The sequence below is a fragment of the Netta rufina genome, assembly GCF_964035555.1.
Source record: "Netta rufina genome assembly, chromosome: 12".
Taxonomy (NCBI): domain Eukaryota; kingdom Metazoa; phylum Chordata; class Aves; order Anseriformes; family Anatidae; genus Netta; species Netta rufina.
The window spans coordinates 11,231,722-11,253,405 of NC_140135.1; positions in this window are offsets into that span (position 1 = coordinate 11,231,722).

Consider the following 21,684-nt stretch of genomic DNA (forward strand, 5'->3'; position numbering starts at 1 on the left):
CTCTAGAACTCTCAAATAGCTTTCACTTGAATATAGAGCTACAAACTCTTTCAATAACATTGAAATGACTTATTGAGTGTGATGACACATCAGCTAACATTTATTTTAAACCTAGGTCATTTCACTGGCTCCTAATATATATATGAAAATATCTGAGAACAGAATCCAAAAATGCATTTTGTTTCCAAGCTTTTTTTGCATCCTGATGGATGCAAATGGAAATGGAATACATGTCAATGAAAGTGATTAAGTCTTCAGATGGTAGAATATGACATCTATCCAGCCTTCATTTCACAATAAAGTTTTAAAGTATTCTTTAGGGAAGTTTCTCCACATCTACATTTTAAATTCACCTTAAATAAATAATAAGAAAAAGGAAAAAGTCTTGTAGTTGCGTCACTTCTTGGCGTCACTGATAAACTTGCTTACTAAAGAAAATAAAATTTTGCTTCTCAGAAACAATTAAGGAGATAGATATTCTTCTAAAGAATGGGTGGGAGGGGAGAAGAAACAAAAACATACAAATCTTACAACATCTCCTGCATATCAAAACCACCAGATTTCTGCAAGTTTTAAGACAGTGTAAAAATATTTGGAGGTAAGAGATTTATAGTTGTAAGTTCCACTGTCTTAAAGAAATTTTTTTCAAATATCCTGTTTTAAACGTGTATATACATATATGCGTGTGTATATATATATATATATATATTTGTAATGTGACATTAATGTAAAACCAGTACTGTATGTTGCAGTAAGGACTTTGTGAACGTTTGAATATACACTTGTTAATTAGAAATTCCATTCAATTCAGAGTCATTAAGATCATGTAACAAAGTCATTTTTTTCTTATGCTTAATGGCTACTAACTCTCTCCATCCATTTGTCTCATTGTGGCTTTTATGGTCAATTTTCAACAGGACTCACTGTCAAAAAGTAGCCCGTATTTTAAGCTTTTTTGAAAATCCAAATGCTTTCGATGTCTAAATGCAAAATGTTCTGTTCTGGCAATCTGCGCCAGTGAGTTCATAGAATAATAGAATAATGCTTCATTTAATAACACTACAATTTTTTATTTCAAATTACAATAATTTGAGAGGTCTTTTTAAAGAAAAAAAAAAAAAAAAAAAAAAAAAAAAAAAAAAAAACCTTGTAGGAATTTAGGACTTGTAGTCCTAAAATGACCTCTTTTCCTCATTAGTGCTAGCTGTTGATTTGCATGGGATGAATTTCAGTTCTTGCTATCACACTGATTAAGAAAGTCAGATGTTTAACATTTTGTCTGAGAATCCCTTCTAAAAAGACTCCATTTTGGAAATGAGTCGAAGGGTTGGAAGCTGGAGTGGCAATGAGAAACACAAAGCTTATTGTCAGACCTTTGGAAAGCTTGAACAATTTATCCCTCAGGTGTGATTTTGTGCCTAATCGATCAGAAGGTTCACTTTTTTCATTTAAGTCTCTGAGTGTGCTTTATGGATGGGTTGCTGTAGGATGATAATCTGTGAACTGCTAAAAATGCATGCAAACTTTCCCTTCAACAGGCTCATGTCAATGTATTTTTTTCAAAATGGAATGGTTTATGCAATCAGAGACAGGTGTATCTTTGCCTCTTGGTGTCATTATAATGTCTTCATCAGTCTACCAGCATGTTGGTATAAAAATGGTAGCGTTTTAAGTATTCATTGGATTGCAGATAAAAACTGAATGACTTTTATCATTATAACTGGCACTGGCACTGTAGGATCAGGTACCAACTGTCTGCCTCTAAGGGGTCTGTAAATTCTGAGCAGGGCAATTTTCTTTTTCAATTTTTTTCATATATACTGTCCTGGAAAAAAAAAAGAAAAAAAGAAAAAAAAGAAAAAAAATTGGGTGTTGCTAGATAGTTACTACACTTTCCTGAACCTTATCAAAGTAAATGATTCAATAAGCATCAGTTTACTAGGTAGCCCAAGAACCCAATAAGGCCTCCTACTTTTGAGAAGGACAATTAAACACTGCTGTTTTTTTTACCCTTATTATCATACCTCTTCAGGTCATAACTGATGTTAGATTTAGAGGAAAGATTTAAAAATAAATAAGATAATAGAGGGAAGCTTTCCAAGAATGAAAATAAATAGAACCTGTCTGAACCAAACAGGAAGATTCCTGGGCAGGTGACCATTCAAATACCAAATTATAGAGGCTCCTGTCAAGTCCTTAATCTGTGATGAAGTTAGTCAAATGATGTAACTTCTCAGTGTTTCTTTTCTTCAGTATCCATACCCCTATGTGTGCTGCTTAATGCTGCCTAATTGGAGACTGCTGTGTTGCAAAGATGTGCCTCACGGATTGTAAGGTGAACCAAGTTGTACAGGAAGTGGCCATAGGAGAGGGGAAAAAAAAAAAATCTGGTCATTGAGGATATGAAGGGAGTGATGGGACACTGTTATTTATGGCACAGCTCTAGCAGAAACTTAGAACACCCTGATCTGAAGTGATGGAAAGGTGAGGTTTGTTTTAACGCCTACAAAGAGCAACCAAAATGTGTTCCTCTTCAAGGACGCTGTGATCAAATCCTAACACAGGGAAATGATCATGGTGGTAGCATTCTGAGTGATCATTAGCACAAAAAGTTAGAGCTTGTAGAGCTTCCAGAGAAAATGATTTCTTGTTAACAGCTTCCTGTGGTTATCTTCCCTGTGGAGGAGTCTAAATGCTGAATTCATCAGTGCCAAAAGTAATCAGTTTCTTTTTTTTCTCATATTCTTTTTTTCTCCTTTCCCCTTCAAAACAAAACACTTTGTCTCAAGAAAATAACAAATTCAAATACAATAACAATAGCTAACAATAAGTGAATAATTACCTGTGTTGGCCATTCTAGAAGGGTGAAGACTGCCAGGTAAATCAGGAAACACGACAGAACTTAACTCAAACTGCTGAAATAGTGGACACAACACAGCTGCTTTCACTGCTCTCCAGAGACCTTGGCACAGTAATTACATACCACATAACTGACTGTCTCTTCTGCTGCTGCTAATTTTTACTTCTTGGATAGCTGGATACTTTAATAGAAAAGCAGAAGAACACCGTGTTGTATTGTGCTCATTTTCAATTTTTTTTTTTTATTATTTTTTTTTTATTTTTTGAAGGGGAAAAAGAAAGACCTGGCTGGCATCAGTGGGGTTTGTAACATCAGACCTAAACTAATGAGGTCTGCTGGCATAGCTGTGTTTTTGCATGGTATAAGAAACCATGTGCTCCAGTAATGTGAATAAATGCTTTCTGCAGCTGCATGGATATAACTGAGGAAATATGTGCTGTATTTCCACAAGAGGGCTCTGTCTGTGTAGCTGTATTGACAGCAAAACTGCTCCGTAGCAGGAGAACACCTTTGTTAAACTAGGTTCACATATAAAACTGTGCACTGGCTTCGATTGCATGGATGTAGAAGTACGAATTCATTTTCATCACTACAGTATACTCATCTCGTGTGAACTCTTGGCAATATACTGTAAGAGACCGACTATGAGCAGTGCTGGACAGGACTTAACCTTGCATATCTGCATCTATTCCCTATCACCTGCCTCTGCTCCCTTCCTGTCTCTGTACTTCTCATTTATGAGGGTGTTCTTGTTTGCCTTTTTTTTTTTTCTTTCCTTATTTGAAAACACATTGAGCTCACTGTAGTCCATCCGTTATCTTCAACAAATGTTAAAGATTGACAAATGGGTCCAAAAAGTTCAGAAACCACTGGTCTTAGATATTCCCTTCCAAATCTCTCCTAATCCAAAAGTTTTACTCTGAATGGCTGATTTAATTTTAATATTGAACTGTTTAAACTAGTTTAAATACACCTGTCAAGTATCTATAGTTTGTATTCCAGTTTTATGCATCAGAAGTGACGTTGGTTTTGTCCCTTTTAAGGTGGGGGGAGCGTTTCCGTGGGTCTGATGCTTTTGTGTGCAGTCCTGCACTGTGACCACAAGATGTCAGCAGTGATACGTAATCCTGTAATAGCCCCTTTTTGGACGTTCTGCTGAAATACATAAACTAGTTTTTCTGGTCACTTTAGAATTTTTTGTTTGTTTGTTTGTTTTGTTGTTTACTTTTTTTTTTACTTGTATAGGATAACATTATTAATAATTTTTTCTGTACATTAGATATTTATCCAGTATTACTTCTGGAAAGTTTATTTGCTGTTTCCTTTAAAAAAAAAAAAAAAAAAAAGTTTTCAAAAACTATTTAAGTAAATTGTCTGGAAATATGTTTTCCTAAATGACACGTAATAAACTAGGCCTACATTCATTGTGTGAAATACTTTAATATATTGAGGAACTTGCAAATTTGTTTGTATACCCAGGCACTGCACTGACCTTTGTGTTTTTTCTAAGTGAATATACATATCTGCAGATCCCCAGATGCGTCCAGTCATGGTTTAGACTGCAGCTTTCTATGTCCCTGCTGATGACTTAAACCAACACAAACTGCATGTGTGGAGTGCACCTTTTGTGCCAGCTATTTGACACCTTCGGTAACATTTAGCCCTGGGACTCCTTATGTAAATATATTTCATTGGCCTGTTAAAGTGGTCAGCAAAGTACAGCATTCTTGCCTGTTTTTTTTTTCTACAATGGACTCTCATGTATTGCAGATTGCCTTCTGACTAGCTACCAGGCTTTCTCTGAATGAGAATATACCAAACTTCTGGTAATATACCAAACATTTTAATGGGCACCTGTCATGTTCCATGCTCAAAGTAGTAGCATTGAACTAATGTTACTGCATTGACTTCATTAAATTCGCTGGAGTTTTTTTCATGTTTCTTTGCAGTAAGAATAAAAATGCAGAATAATTATGATTAAATTTCTCAGTACCTTGTAGTATATTTACATAGGGAAAGAGGGAGAGCCCTGAACACAAAAGGATGTTTAGGGAAACCTATCCTTAGTTTGATTTACATAGCAATATGCCCAGCATAAGGCTTAGGAAAGTTTCTTGCAGTGCTTCCCATTCAGAAAGGCACTGATGTGAGATTTACTACTGTAACAAGTGGCTGTGTATTTGCTCAGCTTCAATGTGCAGGTAATACAGAAAGTTACTTTTTGGTTTTCAGATGGAAAAGGTTTCATGTGCCTGCTTTCAGAAGCTTTAAAAACAGAGGATAGATTGAATAAAGAGAGTTCAATTAAAGGAAGTCATTTCAAAATATAATTGATAATTTTTAAGTAAATGTGGCCTTGTAACAGAATGCAGATGGCAAACCCACTATCCAGCTGACCCCAGGGTGTGATGGAGAAACAAGCAGGAGGTGCAATACATTCTATTAATTATTTTCACTGCTACAGTTGTTTGCTATATAATACGGGTCAACAAGGGTTAGCTTGAAGCTTCTCCTAATATATTAGTAAATAAATTTGAACAGATTTTAATTTGCTAATGGAAAGGTCTGTGCCAGTTGCAAATAGGAGTGGAGCTACTTTGTCTTGTTCATTAGTATGCAATATGGCTGCACCCAGCCATTCATACAAAATGTTACATTTCCATAAAGCAGAGTGTAATTTGTCACTGGGAAAAAAAAAGAAAAAAAAAGGGGGGGGGGGGGGGGAGGAAAAACCTCTGTAAACTATATTAGATTAAAGGTAAGTGTGTATCATGGAGCAATCATTCTTATGGAGTCTGTAAGATAATTACATGTTGAACACCTGCCTCTGAAGGCCTGCCAAATAATCCAGCATGGCATTTTTGTAACACTTACATGTTTCAGGGAGGGGGGAATAAAAAAAAAGTATATGTTATTTGGAAAGGATATGAACCAGAATGCAGTATCGCAAACTTAGTCTCATCCTGTTTTGATTTAAAGAGCATAGCCAGAGAACAGCATGCACTTTGATTTCTTAACTAGTTCTTCATAGGAATTTCTTTCAAGAGATTAGAAAGATTTCCATCTTTTCTCTTACATTCTATATTGTCCCCAAAAAACTGTATCAACACATAGTGCAGCCTAAGTATCCTACAGCCTTGAGGTGCCCACGTGGCATCTGCGCCAGCATGGAGGTCACACTCCCACAAACAAGATTGTCCCATTAAATAGTGGATCATTTATGAAAAGCCTTTTTTCTTGTGCTTTCTAATGATTTCTCACCCTGTTTTGAAAGCTTGCTATGCCCCTGTTGCAATTCATACAGAATTGTATGAGTTCTGCGCTCACAGAAGTGTAATGCAGCACCAGCTGCACAGGTTGTTTGACTCTCACTCCTCTACTTATAACAGTAATCCCTAGCATGTTGTTGTTTCATGGTGTTTTGTTTTGTTTTAATTTTTATTTTGTTTTCAGAAGTGTTATTGAACTTCTTTGTAAACATTTGTAAATATTTTCACTTAACAGACGCAGAAACATAGGCATACAGCTCTGTGTCTTGCCTAACGTCTTGACTGCTAGCAGCAACATCGGGTAGAGGCTGTGTCCGAGTGAGCACTGTTTTGGTTTTCCTGCCGTGTTTTTCATCTCACTTAGAACAGGATTGCTTAGAGCAGAGAGAATGTTCTCTCTTTCTAAATAGTGATAGCTTATGAAAAGTTATAGGCTGTATACTGCTGAAGGGTGTTTTAGCCCAGCCATACTACCTTGTTGCTTCATTCCACTGTTTGTGCACCATGTGGCTGCAGCATCTGTCTCCAATCTCAAAAGGTTTAAATAGATCAGTAAGGCTTTATTCATGTGTATCACTACTTCAGTGACTTTAATATCTCCTTCCCTGCTGAATTTTAAAAATTCCGTTGGCCCTTTTGTCCAATTCATTCTTACCCTGTTAACATAAACAAGGCCCTATAAATGCTAGTGACTGAAAAATCTGCTGTCACTGATGCTTTCTCAGGAGAGGCTTCTCAAGGGGAGAATGACGATTTCTTGTCAGGGAGGGTTTATGCTGACAGGGACATGAGGACCCACACAAAGAGAGCCCACGAGTTGCATGTCCTCAAGTATTTACTTCATCTGTATAGAGAATGTTTCTGAAGATCAACCATTCTCTCCATGGTTGAAATCTCCCTTGTTTTCCACTGGTGTATTTATTTGTGGGGGGTAAGGTTTCTGTGTTTTTGTTTGTCTTTTAGTGGCCTTCTGTTTTTAAATATTCCACCTGATTGTATTGCTCAGATGCATGAGGTGACAGGAAGGGCTGTTAATGTTTAAACCTTTGCCATTTTCACCTCCTCTTCTTTCTTTTGTGATGCAACAAGTGGCACTCGATTTTAAAATGGACACAAATTAAGAAGCATCTAAGGATTACTCCCTTAATTACAATAATCCCTAAAGGATTATTCAGAGATTGGCCCTTACTAAAGTTTTAAATTTAGCCATGCATTTTAAATCAGGAGCAGCCTGATCTCTGGTCCAGCAACAAAGTAGGGGTTCAGATTTGAGCACTGTTTGGATAAATGTTGAGGATGAGAAGAGTCTACCTCAGACAACACGACCACTGATGCGTGTTCTTCTAGTCATTAGTAAACTGCTTGCCCAGTGGATCTCCTGGCATTTTATGAGTTTTCAGTAATTCAGTGTCTAAGTGCTGTAGCAAATCCTCAAATAAGTGAAGAGGAAGGGGAACTCCCTGTTTGCCAAGGTCAATGGAGCAAGTTTTCAGGCAAATCCCTCCAATATGAGCAGTAGATAAAGTTCTGAGGTTATTTTCAGTCATGGGGATTCCCACCATCCATATGTTTCAGCTGCTGAATTTAGTATACCACAGTTTAAAATAAAAGTTTGTCTATACTTTATAAATCTCAGTGTTAACTTGACTGGTCCTGCCTTGATGATGACCGAAAGAAACATTGTGTAGGACTTCCCCAAGCAATGGACTTCACACGTTAACTAATCAAGTTTCCAGAAATTGCTTTCACTATGTTTCTTTTCATAGTCCGGCCCCGAATTGTAAACAACTCTAATCTGACTGTTCCTGAGAGGAAAGGAAAGAAGGCAGGTTATCTTATACCTCTTTCACAGTCATATGTAATCATCAGCATTTACCTTGCCTCGTTCCAAAAGCAGACAGAGCTACTCCTGTCAAATGGCTGAGCAGTTAAACCAAGTGAAGAACATTTGTACATTATTCCACCTGTTTGGGCTCAAGGCATGAATAGCAGAATAGTTAACAGCAGTATTTAACTCCCCTGCCTTTTTGTCCTAAACCCTAACATCCAGATTTATCCTAATCTACATCTTCTCTTCTGTCCAAATTTTGTTCTAGTTGCTCATTTCTTCTTGTTACTTTATTTTTCATTTGTTATTTTTCATAGGAAACCTTTTCCCACTGATGTTCCCCTTAAGAAATAAAATCCTTATGTTGAGATGTACCAAAGGGTGTAACATTTCTCCTAATTAATACACTTATATATGTTTCTGATACATAGGTATGTATGTTTCTGTATTTTTTATAATTGTAATTTGTTTCTATTGTTAGAACCATACGTAGTCACAAAGTTGTCTGCTTTTCTTCCTCTTGCTTTTTTCTTCCTCGGGAAAAGCAAAGGTTCTCAGACTAAATTGTATGAAGTGTGTCGGCAACATGTTGCACTCAAACATGGTATTGCAGATGACACCTCAAGAAAGGTGTTAAAATTTTGAGGAAAAGTATTTTTTCAGTCAGACCACAGTTTTGTTTGCTCTGTCCTGTCAAACCTATTATAGTCTCCTTTCAATCTGCAGAATTGCCTCATTGCCAGAAAACTATTCAGTCCGCATTGTCCTTCATAAAATGCTATTCCCAACCAAAATGGGAGAGCAGAGAATAATAGTAAATATCCTCAAGTATTGAAACTAATTTTCCTATTCAGATTAATGTTCTGCTAGGATTCTCTTCATACGCTGCCCTGTGTTATGCCAGAGAATTTTTCTGCGTTCATTTCTACCCAGGAATGTCTTTGCCTCCGAAAGAAATTATACTGTCCCTTTGTAGCTGCTGAATACAGCTACACTTATTATAGAGCAGCTTAACCTGAGGGCTGTGTATCTACAATTTTAATAACTTCATTGTACAGGAGCAGTTTATTTTTTAGAGGACTTTCTATTCCCATTTCTCTGCAGTATTTATGGGTAAACCAGTGCAGAGAAAGACAGCCACCTTAAAGTTTCTAAAGTGTCATTGTTATATCTCAGTTCAATAAAACAGTCATATGAAAATTAAACACCAACAAGTATTGAGAGGAACAAAATTAATTTCAAGACTATGTTAAATATTAAGCTTATAAATTATTGTGTTCAAAAATGATCCTGAGGGCTGTATTTCCAGTGGAAACAAATCATTGTATGAACACAACTTTTTAATCACTGAGCTTGTTAAATTCTAGACACTGTGCCTATACACTTGTTCTGCTGCAATCTTGATTAGTTTTCTGCTGCTTTGATTATTTCCTTTGAAAGCCTGCATGAAGAGGTTAGAAGTCAAGGATAGCAATAAAAATTAAAACCAAATTCTACACAGCCAAAGCTCAAGAATTTAGGTTTTTAACTACACTAAATATTTTATTATTGACTAAACAGTATGTGAATTATTTTGCTGAAAATAGAAATGATTAATTTGAATGTGTCTAGTGGTAGATAGCAACACATTGGAAACTCTTCCTTACATTATTCCACAGTAAATACCCATTAGAAATACAGTGCAAAAACAGTAAAGCATTTTTTGTGAAGATGTTAGAAGTTACTTACATTTTTGGCTTGTATACAAGGTAGTAATTGAATTGCTTTTACTTATATTGCTCAAATCTTAAGAGCAAAAGCAGTTTTTTGATAATAAGGCTAAAGAAATTTCTTTTGAAAATCAGTTACACGTCAGTTGCTTATTTAGGATAAGATTTCAGTCATTGATACTTGAGGCTAAGGAAGCGTAATCTGCACATCCACAAGAAAATCTGCATTCTAGAAAACATTTCCCCAACATGCAGAAGTTTAGAGGAAATATGCAGGAAAGGCAGTGGGCTCTTAAAAGCAAAACTTACTTTGAATTTCTTTGAAAACTAAACAATGAAATTATAAGACTTTTATTGCATTATGTATGAATGTAAAAAAAATACTTACATTTTTCTCTTATATAATAAATAGGAAATGCGGTCTTAAAGTAACCTTGCACTACATTCAAAATCAGATAATATTCATGTCTCTTACTACAGAAATACATTACTTTCTCATGTCAACACAAATATTAAAGTAATATTTTGTTTACTGTGATTATTTTTTGGGGAAAAAATATTTGAAATTCACCCCTTTTTTGGTCATTTTATTGTATATGTACCAAAAAATAATTTCCTTGATTTTAAAGAAGATATGTGGTGGTGAGAGAAAATGAAACTAAATTTTTAAAACAATGAAAATTCCTCAGCCTTTTTTAAGTTATGCCTTTGTGTATAAGAGGTTTTTTGTACTAAAAACATATTTTCATGCATGGTTTTGAGAACTTCTTCACTACCCAGTTTTCATTTCCCTGTTATAATTGGTTGTTAGTTTTGTTTGTCTGTTTAGTTTCTGTGTGAACACTAGAGTAGAAAAGAGAACTAAATCAAAACACCTTTATACATTAGAATGGGTTGAAAGGAAAAGGTGTGGGTCTAAGCTTTTGGGTCTCTTTTGAGGGTTCCAGCATTGTTTGGGAAGCCTGATTATATTACACATCTCAGCTGCTCGCCAGGTTCCAGTAGTAGTAATAGAATGTCTGTGTACATTTCCAATGTGGAATGCTGTGGGAAATCTTCGATGTCTGAAAAAGATTAAGGTAATAATTACTGGTCTGTTAAGTGGAAGAGGGTGTCATCTGTTTTCACTGTCTGATTTAATCAGTGAAGGTTTTGAAGTGTAGACTATCTTAAAATTCTACCATTATGTCAGATTTGTCTGAACTTCACGACTAGGAAAGGTTTTCCCTCTTGTGCACCTTGACCTTAAGTTTTATTACTTAAGGAAAGCAGGTTGAAAACAAAATAGCAGGAAGTGATCAAGATGAGGAATTTCCATTTTCCAAACAGCTAAAGGTGCTCCTGTTATCAGGTAGTCATTTTGAGACGTTGGGAGAAAATGGAAAATATTATGAGTCTGTTAAATGCATACCTGGTTCTTGGGTATCGTACTGGCTTCAGATGTGGAGACAGACTGTTTCCTGCTTTGGTACATGACTGCTGACAAACCACATCCCTTCCTCGTGCCAATGCCCTACTTTGCCTGTCCTGCATAGCCCATAGGCTCTTCATGACAGAGTCTTTCTCATATTGTTTGTGCAGTACCCATCACAATAGGTCTTAGATTTTGTTAGAAAGATCTTTAGGAAAACAAATGACAACAAACAAGCCCATTGTAATGCTACTAATAAGAAGAAGTAATATGGAATACATCACTCCCTGGGACTAAAATAAGAGGTTCCTACAAATTCAGTACATTCGGATATACATGTCCTTTACAAATTGTCAGAATACAAATAACATTTTTCCTGCACTCTCTGACCTATTTTCTAATCTGCTTTTGCTTTCAGAAAAGACATAATAACTGTCTTATTTTTATTCACCTTTCTGACCTTGCTTCATCTGTGCTGTTCCTTTTGTCCTCAACAATCAGCTTTAGTTCGAGCTCTTAAAAGAGACCTGTCCTGTATGTGTTGCTTTCTCACTCCAGGCTGTCTACGGGTTAGTGTGTATGTCTTCATCACCTTGTCTACTAGAACAATTAATTACTCTTTTTTTTTTTTTTTTTTGTCAGTTGACAGCAGAAGTATCAGTGTCAGTGTTCATAGGATTGATATCCTTTAATGCCTCCCTTAATTTTCACTATAGCTGTTAATTGTGACCAGATTACTCAGCTTTTTGTACTGAGACCACTTACTATGACGAACACCTCATTATCTCCTGGCACTGTCCTAAGCATTGTGTGTCAGTTACCTCTAAAATTTAATTCATGATCAAGGAATGCCAATAAAATGCCTAGGACATCTGTGGGTGAAAATGCCCTGAGATGATTCCTGAGATGGTCATCATTGGTAAGAGTTGGACTGCCTTAGTGCAAAGGGAAGAGGATGCACCTTTTTGTGCCAGTATTCCTATCTACATTTCAACTTCTGTACAAAGACTGAGTTTTTCTCAGCTTTCTGTTCCACAGCCTTTCTTAATATTTATTTATTTATAGAAGTTTACTAATGATGTTTGCTTGGGTGCCAGAATAGAAGGGTGTGAACAAGACAGAAAAGATTGTAGCTTGATTTTTCTTATGAAAGTTAGACTCCCAAGGTACGCCAAACATACTGGCTGCACATCACTTCCCATGGGGCTGTTTAATGAAAACAAACAGAAAACCAGGAATGATGTCACAGCATGACCTCAGTGTGAAATAATGAAGAGAACTGGTGTTAAGCTAATACTTACGCCAATCACATCTGCAGAGAGTATATTATAAAACAATTTTAATGTAGGTGTTGTAATTGTTAAAGCATTCTCAGCTACCATTCATCTTTTGGAATTATGGCCTTATTCCTCCGGTAACTATATATGAATTTGTCTCTGGTCAAGTATTTAAATGTTACCTCCAAACTGGTGGACCACAAGCCTATTGCAGACCAGAAGAATTTTATACGTCTTGGCTCATAATCCTGTATCCTGTATTGCTTGTATGTGGTAGCCTTCTTTGAGCTGTATCAGCTAAGAGATGGAGTATTTGAATGTGTAAATACAGGTGTTAGTTGTTGCAGGTTAAAACACTGGAGAGCAATCAAGAGGAGACTCCCCAGTTTTCACAGGAGAGTTGAGAAAATTGAGGAAATGTCACCAAAATGATCTAATGGCTGCCTCATCAGATGTGATGCCATGTATTTCACTTAGGTGAGGCACATCACTGCAGGTAACACTTGAAATTATTCCTTTAGGAGCAAAAATTTCAGGGGGTTGGTGCTGTTCAGTCCTTATCAGCCCTGTCATTGCCCATGCTATCTTCAAGTGGAAAGTTAATGGAACTAATGCATAATCCATGAAACCTTTGTACAACATTTCAGAAAGTGAGGCCATCAAAAAGTTCATGCTAAGTAGACTGCTCCATTCAACAACAAAGTCATATAAAGCACTGACTATTCATTCAATATAAACACTTAAGACAGGGGGCAAAAGTGCTACAGAAAAGCATGTTTTGCTACAAGCAGCTAAAGCCACATTTTTCATTTCATCTTTCACCCAAACCTTTATCATCAGTGTGAGTACTATGCAACTGTTATAGGAGATTGGTTCTTCCCTGATAATGTTTTTTCAGCCTCTCTGCTGATGTCAAGAACACTAAGCTGCTATATCTCTCTATTGCACCTTGAAGGAGGTGAAAGACAATAAAGGCTTGAAGTCAGCCTCTTCTGGAGCAAAAGAAGGAAAAAAAAGCACATTTAAAGAATCTTTTATTTTAAATTGGACTGTGCTGTCTTAGTCACTGTAGATGCTTCAACTTAACTTTCAATTTATTTACAGTAAAATTTCTATTTATCTTTCCTGCACTAGATCAAGTGAAGTGAAGATCTTACAAAGGGCTAAGTGACTCAAGGTTTTGGGGAGTTTTGCTTCTGCGTTGGAAGTAGTTACCAACAGTATGAAAGAAAAAATACATAACAGTGGAATGAAAAGCAATTATCTTAAATGTCATTATGCGCATCTACTATCTTAGGTGCTCAGAGCACTTTTGGCTCTGAGAATCTCAGTGTTCCTACCCTTTTGCCTGCAAGCAACCCATAAAATTGACAGGTTGGTCATTTGAAGTGTTCTCTTCAGTGATGGCCCCTTCCCATTGCTTCATTTTTCAACTGGCAGCCCTTCCTGATCGTTTCATGGTAGAGTGAAACGGAGGATGTGCAGGCACTCGCACTCCAGATTTACAGAAGACTTAGACAACATCAATTGCTCTGCTGAATTAGCTATCACCTTCTTTGGTTTTGCACTGAACCATTCACATTTTCTTTAAATGTTTCAACAGATGTGAAAGACAACCTATGTTAAAGGCAAAAGTCAAGACTCAACTGCCTAGAAAAGGAGTTATTGAATCAGTTGGATGGATCATCTTTGAAAACTTTTTTTTAAATAATAATAATGATGATGATGATGATGAGTGGAGTGAAATTTGGTGCAATCCTTAAGCTGTCTTTCCCAAACGTATTACCTCAGCTCTGGCCCTAGGTCAGTAGTGCTTGAAAAATCCGCACTTGTTAGAGTCTGCGGTGCGCCCTGTATATATTTAAAAAAAAAAAAAAAAAAAAAAAAAAGCTGGTGTTCCCAGTTCAGTTCTTAATGGACAGGTGTTCGCAGCACAAAACCCTCCATAACAATTGGCCCTAATTAGCACCTTTATCAGCAGCCTCCCCAGAGAGGCCAGAGAATGAACAGGCTCGGAAACTGAGCTGCCAGCCCGGCTCATCGCTAGAGGTGAGCCCTGCGGGTCAAGGTTGAGGGGCGGTGTGAGGCAGTTCTGCTGCTGCTGCCTGGGTCTCGCTGCTCCCTGAATAGAGGACTTCAGTCTCAGGACTGTCAATCTGGCACCTTTCAAAAGCCCTAAATTCACTTAATTAACAGACAGGAAAAAATAGCCTTCCCTAGCAACTCTTGCATCAAATGGCACTTATGTTACCTTATATTCTGAGCACCTAACCCTATTAGCATTGCATTGTGTGGTTCTGTTGGAGTGCCTTTATGTACACACCAATCTTAACATACACACTAACATATACTGGGAGAGTTAGCAACGTTTTAAATTAAACTGACATTATCAAGTAGAATTTATGGTTTATTTTTTGGTTTTGGTTCTCTGTTACACCCTAATATACTATACTAATTACACAGAAGAGCACTGTTGTCCATATTACTGTTCTTCTTTCCATAGAAGTAAGAGACTTTTTACTTTCCCTGATTATTTTTTCCTTTTTCTTCCTTATTTTTTTAATATTCTTGTCATAAGGCAATGTTTTGCGTTGTTATGTTCTCATAATTTGTCAGTTTACTGTATGATAACTCTACACCAGCCAAAAAATCTATACCTAGCTTACTTTCGAGAGCTACAGGGTATGGTGATTTGTACTGTAACGTAATAGAGGTGGAAATCTCTATTTTTGACCATATAATGAGTGTGACTGTTCATAGTTGCATCATTCTTAGAGATATTGCAGAGTTAGCTTCATGGCCTGAGGGAGTCTGCACTTCACAAAAGTATTAAATTTGCATTCTGTAGATAAATGGAGTTTTCCTGGTATAAAACTCTGATTTCTCCTTCTTGATATTGTTCTAAGTTCCTGTATTTATTCCAGTAGATAAAGAAAGCATTTACCAAATTATAGGTTAGGCTTCAGGTAGGATAGATGATTATGCTCTAAATTAGCTGTGAGCTAACCAAGTTGTACTTAGCATTTTTTCATCTTAGAACATCCTTTCACATCTCCATTTTTATTTCATTTTTAAAGCTCCCTCTGGATGATAAAGATCATTATAGTAAAGGAGCACCCAAAAAAAAACAACTAGTGAGGTCTTTCTCATCTGTCCATGACCTTTATTGTGCCACTTCTTTATTCTGTGTCTTTTTCTCTAGATGAAAATTGGAAAAAGACATACTCAGATCTGAAAGTTTTAGGTGAAAGCTATTCTGAGTATACAAAGTAATTTTGTGAGGCTGTGTAATCTGTATAGCAATCTTTCAATGAGGTAAGTTTTGCTGTGTATCTACGTAATTTTTTTTTTCCTTCTCTAGTGTCTCTTTTTGTAGGTTATATTGCACTGGAAGGCCTGTGGAGCAGGAACTCTTGCAATCTGTACAGCCAGCCATAATAGAGCCTAGGGTCAGCTGGACCTCAGTGTTATACAATCTGAATTCATCTAGTATTCCAGATAAAATGCAAAAGATTAGTTACCCATCTTTCTTTGTGTAAGGAATCCAAACTGGCTGTTCGCAGGTGTATTGTATGAAAAACACATATGCCCTTCAGAGCAATGGCAGCTGAAGGAGGTTTTTCTTCAAGAAAGGGAGGTTATCTCCCAGATATTTGTGATAGTTTATCTTAAAGATAATGGAGTAATACTTTTTTAGTGAAATTGCTTGCTGCTACAGGCAAAAAGCAAACAATTTTTTACGCGACTGCTTTTGATCTCTTAAAAAATTATGAGTAGATACTTGGAACTTGTAACTGGATTTTTTTAAACACATGAAACAGGTTTGAATTGCTCGTTCAAATTAGAGCATAGTTTTCAATCAGAAACAATAGAGAATTAAGGAAATGCAATACAAATAGGAAGATGAAAGATGTAAGATGGCCAACAGACCTGAACGAGAACTTTCTACTCTTAAAATTGGTTTTCATCTAATATTTCCTGTATTTTGTGTTTCTGATGTGATGTGTCATGTTCTAATCCATCACAGACAAAGCAGCTGACTCCCACTGGCTAAAATCAGTGTATTAGCACTAATACCCTACACTCATCTGATGTATTAGTATGTAATTTTTTGCGTGTCTGCAAACAATTGAACCAATTATCTATATTAGTAAGGCTATACCTGATGTTCTGAGAGGACCTGTCAAATAACAGTAGTTCACTTTAGTTGCCTGCATTGCACCCACAAGTCCAGCATGTATTTCTGACCAAACTGCTCTGTCTCAGGAGCAGCTTGCTTAGCCTGGCCATAAATGAATGAAGCGTGGCTGTGCCAGAGGCTGGATGTTGGTGCTCCCAAAGGCCGTGTTCCCAAGACTTGTTGTTTATAATCCGTAATGCCTTGAGGTAGAAAACAAAATAGCATACACTCATTTTACTGTGAAATAAACCTAGATATGCCAGCATTGATCCTCAGTGCATCATCTCTGGAACTGATCTGACCTTATTGCTGACCTTATTCTCCTTAATGACCAATCTTCACTTTTTTTTTTTTTTCCCCTCAGAAAATCTTGTATTAATTTATGTATTAATTTGATGTAAAAGTTCACTTATTTGCAAGCAATGAGGAAGAGCATCAAAGTATAGGAATATACTGTCTCTGTTACAACCCACTTCCTTCTCTGGGATTTTAGCCCTGGAGAGGCTACAATACTAAGAACAGAATTGTTTGAATGATGTAGTAAAATATTAGTTAGTAAATTCTGGTGACTCGTTCCTGAGTTGATTCCAATGCCTCCCAGTTTTGGTTAGTATTTCAGTAAATAGGTATCAGGATTTCTTTCTTAAATTTGGCTTGGCTACCCATTTATGTGCCACTTTTGTAGCTGATTATGTCAGCAATATGTCTTTTGTCACCAGGCTGGGTGACAGCACCATTTACATTTGCAAGAGAATGATCAATGAACTCTGAGCATCATGCGACAGTTTTTCCAGAGCTCCCCATCGCTGGAACATTTTCGGGGAGGCAGCCAGTCTACCTGTCTTCCCCAGCAGTGGCCAGAAGCATGCATGCCCTGCAGCAAGGAGAGATTTCCTGCTGCGCCCCATCCCTTGTTCCCTCCAGGCACAGCAGGATTCCTCTGTTAAGGTCACAGGCAGGACTCCTCTGGAAAGTATAGCTCTCTCTTCTAAGATCAGTCTTTCTGCAACAAACCCTTTACCTCAATTGCACAGACTTTTCCGCTTAACCCTCACTGTTTCTATTATTTATTATCTACGTTGTGTTCAAATGGGGCATGGTCAAAATTTCTAATGTGCTATTCCCCTTTTAAAAATATTCCTATTTCAAAAAAAAACAATAGGGATAAAATGTAGTGTTCTTTACCAGTATCTGAACCAAAAGTATATTGACAGGAAAACTGGAGAATTATCTGATGGTATATATCTATTAGCTATGTATCTGAGAAAAAAAAAAAAAAAAGTCGTATGTGTACAGCAACTCCATTAGAGGTAGGTATTATGTATCTTTTGTTTTAGGCTATTTTCTAAATTGTGTTCCTATGATACTAATTTAAAGCAATCTGGACTCAATACCATCAATCATTTTAAGCACTTTAATTTTGGTTAATAGTTTTCTTTGTTCATTTTTAACTTAATTTGTGCTTGATATAATTCTGAGATTCTAAAAGGGAGATAATGTAATAATTAAACAATAATGCACAGATAACTCATTTATTCCTACACACGAAATTCTTATGACTGACATGAGTTTAGTGAATCGATCCCTTGTACAAAACTGAGTATTGTGAGAAAATGTTCTTCCAGCTATAAGCATAGGTCTGATTGCATTGCAGAGCTTGAGAGCTAATCTTAGCCTCACCAATTACTTGGTAAAATCCAAGCTCATTATAAATGGTTAACCCAGCTGCACAAGGGAGGGCATAGTTTTATACCTAAAGGAACTATGTCAGGTTATCTATATCAAAAGCTGACTGATGCCTCCATCTATTAGCTTCCCTTACTGTCAAAGACAGGCTACCTGATGAGAGGCATTGTTGCTCCATTGATGTCAGTACTGTAACTTTCAGTAAGTTGGGAATAAACTCGATAGCAGAGGATATGTGCATATTAAATCATATCTGTATGCTGCAACTGACAGAAAAAGATGTTCTGATTTATCTCCAGTAGAAGGATTAGCGGAATTCAACAGACTTGCATGTTGCTTTCAAATGCAGTTCTCTCTTTCTTTATAGGAGAGCAGTAAGTGAATGCAGTAACTTCATTTTACAACTCTGGAAATTATTAGAACTTTTCTTTAAAGCAGGGAAGTCTAAGAGTGACCAATAAAAGATTTTGGAAAGGGTCTGATCAGCTGAAATTGCATACAACTTTCGTACTGTAGAAACCCAAGAAATGAGATTTTGTGCCTGCTGTGGGCTTCTCTAGGGCTGAAATTGGATGCATTCTTTGATTAAACAGGCCCTAAAAGAAGAAAATATGTACACAATTCTGATAAACAGCTTATCTTTAAGTCAGATTTATGAATCTGAATCCACAACTGAAAACAAGGCAACGCTGTGGGTCTGAAGATGAATATTTAACTCAAAGTCAGAAATAGGTTTCTGAAAATAAGAGATTGTTAAAGTTATGATGAACATGTTCAAATTGCAAAATATCAGCAAGTCTTCTCTGCTGCAAACTGATCTAAAGCAGCTTTCCTGTTTCCCCAGCAACCTTGAGCAATGCTAGCTTGTTTCTTTGGAAGTAAATTAAATGTGACTTTCAAGTAGTTCATTATTTCAGTAGCCACAATGCCTTTCGGAAGTAAGGACATTCGATAAATCATGTTAGGATTTGCAGCACTTCTGAAGGGAGGCAGATAAAGGATTTTTGCAAAAATAGTCTTCAAATCTAGTATTTTTTTTAGAAATTACAAAAATTATGTTTCTATTGATACAGGGGAAATAAAGAATAAAATGTATTTCGTATGCATAAAGAAGGCTAAATATTGTTTGGTGCTGCACTAAAAGCGAGCATGTCCTGATTCACATGCATACAGCTGGTGTAGACTGGTGTGCAGCCCCTAAACACAGCTCCACTTGACCTGAGTAGTTGAAACCTCTGTAAAAATGCTTTAACAGATGCAATGTCCACGCTCAGCCCAGCTTGTGCACTGTACAGTACTTGGTATACTGAGAAATCCTCAGCCTCTTCCTTGCCCCAACATGTATATGTATCTCTGAACTACAGCATCATACTATTCAGAATATCTACATGATGCACAAAAATGAGCGTAAGATTTCTGTACTTACTTGTGGCTCACTCCTGTTGGCAGTGCTAAAAGAAAGATGCTTACAAACTATAAAGCATGAAGATGGAGCAACCACGGCCCATTCAGTTCTCTGCAACAGGCAGGTTCTCTCCCAGAGACTCTCAGATGCAAAGGCAGGAGCCTCTCCATTTGGTGACTATGTATTTTTAATCTGGGTTTCAGGCTTACACTGTGCAAATAGATTGCTTTGCCTGTCCACTTGAAGTTCCTCATCAATTTCCATCAATCTGTAAATGCTGAAAAGTAAAACCAGTGCATCTTTCAGTTAATTTCAGAATTTACTGTGGCTGAAGTTGTTTTGGTTCAGGTCTGGTTTGAGTTCAACACAAGTAACTTCAGAGCATCAGTTCAGATTTAGCTTTAGATTGGAAAATAAAATAATCAAAGTTTTGTTTGGTTTCATTGGTTTGCCTTTGCATTGGTTTTTGGGAATCATCAGGGGAGAACAGTTGCAACCCTCAGCTTTGGAACCTCTTTTAGGTGGGATATGAGGCTGTTAGAAACTAAACAGTTTTTTGTTGTTGTTGTTTTGTTTTGTTTTTGTCTTCAACAAATTGTGCTTTGTCTTGGTTGTGCATATTTGGAGCTAAGTTACCAGGTAAAACTAAATCTCATTCTGACATGGTAGTGAGGGTGTTCACATTGCTATATGCACTTCGCTAGTAAAAGTCAGCCATAGAAATGCCAATCGGTGGAAGCTGGTCCTCTCTCCAAATTAACTGTCAGGGGGATGGCAGTGGAGCTGCCCTCCTCCCTTCCTCCCTCGATCTTCCTCAGCACAGAAACCCCAAGTCTAGCAGTGTCCCCGAGTGTGAATATTTTTTCCTAGTGTTCTTATAAGTGATTGCTTGTGGCATCTTATAGTCTTATCTCAGCTTGTGCAGCCCCTCATGAATATTCGGTACATATGGAAGAGTTTCCTATATCATTGCCCATTAACAAGGAGGATAATCACTCATTCAGTTATCAAGAAGTCAGAGAAGGCCTTTCCTTGAGCCCCTAGTGCAAAGAATCCTGGGAGATCAAAGGAGGTTAAATGTGGCTGACATTAGGATCATTACTTTTTTTTTCTATGTAATTACTGTATTATAATAAAGTTGATCTAAGATAAGAAAAGGGGTATTAAAGTCTTTTAGGGCTAAAAGACCATATTAGTGACTCATTGCCTTTTTTCCACCATGGGACAAAATGCATATTGCAGTTGATACATATAAATGAGCTTTTTTTTTTTTTTCACTGAAAGCATGGTAAGGTCACAAGTGTACATATAAACGATATATTATTACAGAACCACTTTTAAGGGAAGTTAATCCCATGTAAATGCAAAAGGCGAGTAGAAGGTGTAGTGATGTAGCGATGCCTCGTTAGTAAAAACAGCGACACTGATAGATTCTTATTAACAGCTAGATTCTTATTATTTTACATTACATCTTTCCTACATTTCTACACTGTTCAATTTTGACATTCAGGACTGAACTACATCTCCCATCAAGCAACGCAGTCTCCTCCCTGAGTAATGGAAGGATGCTGGACAACAACCATGGAGAAGAGGTGTTTGTTTTTTTTCCATTTAATCTTTTATTAGTCACTGGAATTTGCTTCACAAACTTTTTTGAGCTTGGTAATGTATTTTCTGTACTCCTTCCTCCTTTATAGATTTTTACAGTGTATCAGGCACCTACACATGAATATCTGTTAAACTAGGTGAGCTGGGAAACAAAACAATGTGTGCAGCTAAATAATTCTGCTTTAAATAATGATGATGGGTTGGTGTGTATCATGGGTAGATATGTACTAGGAAGTATGATGTGATAATGGATCAGAGGCATTTACATGCTATGAGATCTTCAGTAGCTCATCCACGCGAATTATAGTTGGCCAAATACGTGTTTTACAATTCAGTAAAACTGAGCAGTCATGCAAAACTCCTCTTGCTAAGACACTCAGAGACATCTGGCCTGTCTGAAAACTTTGAATACCCTTATTCCTACAGTTTTATACTTCAAATTACATAGTAA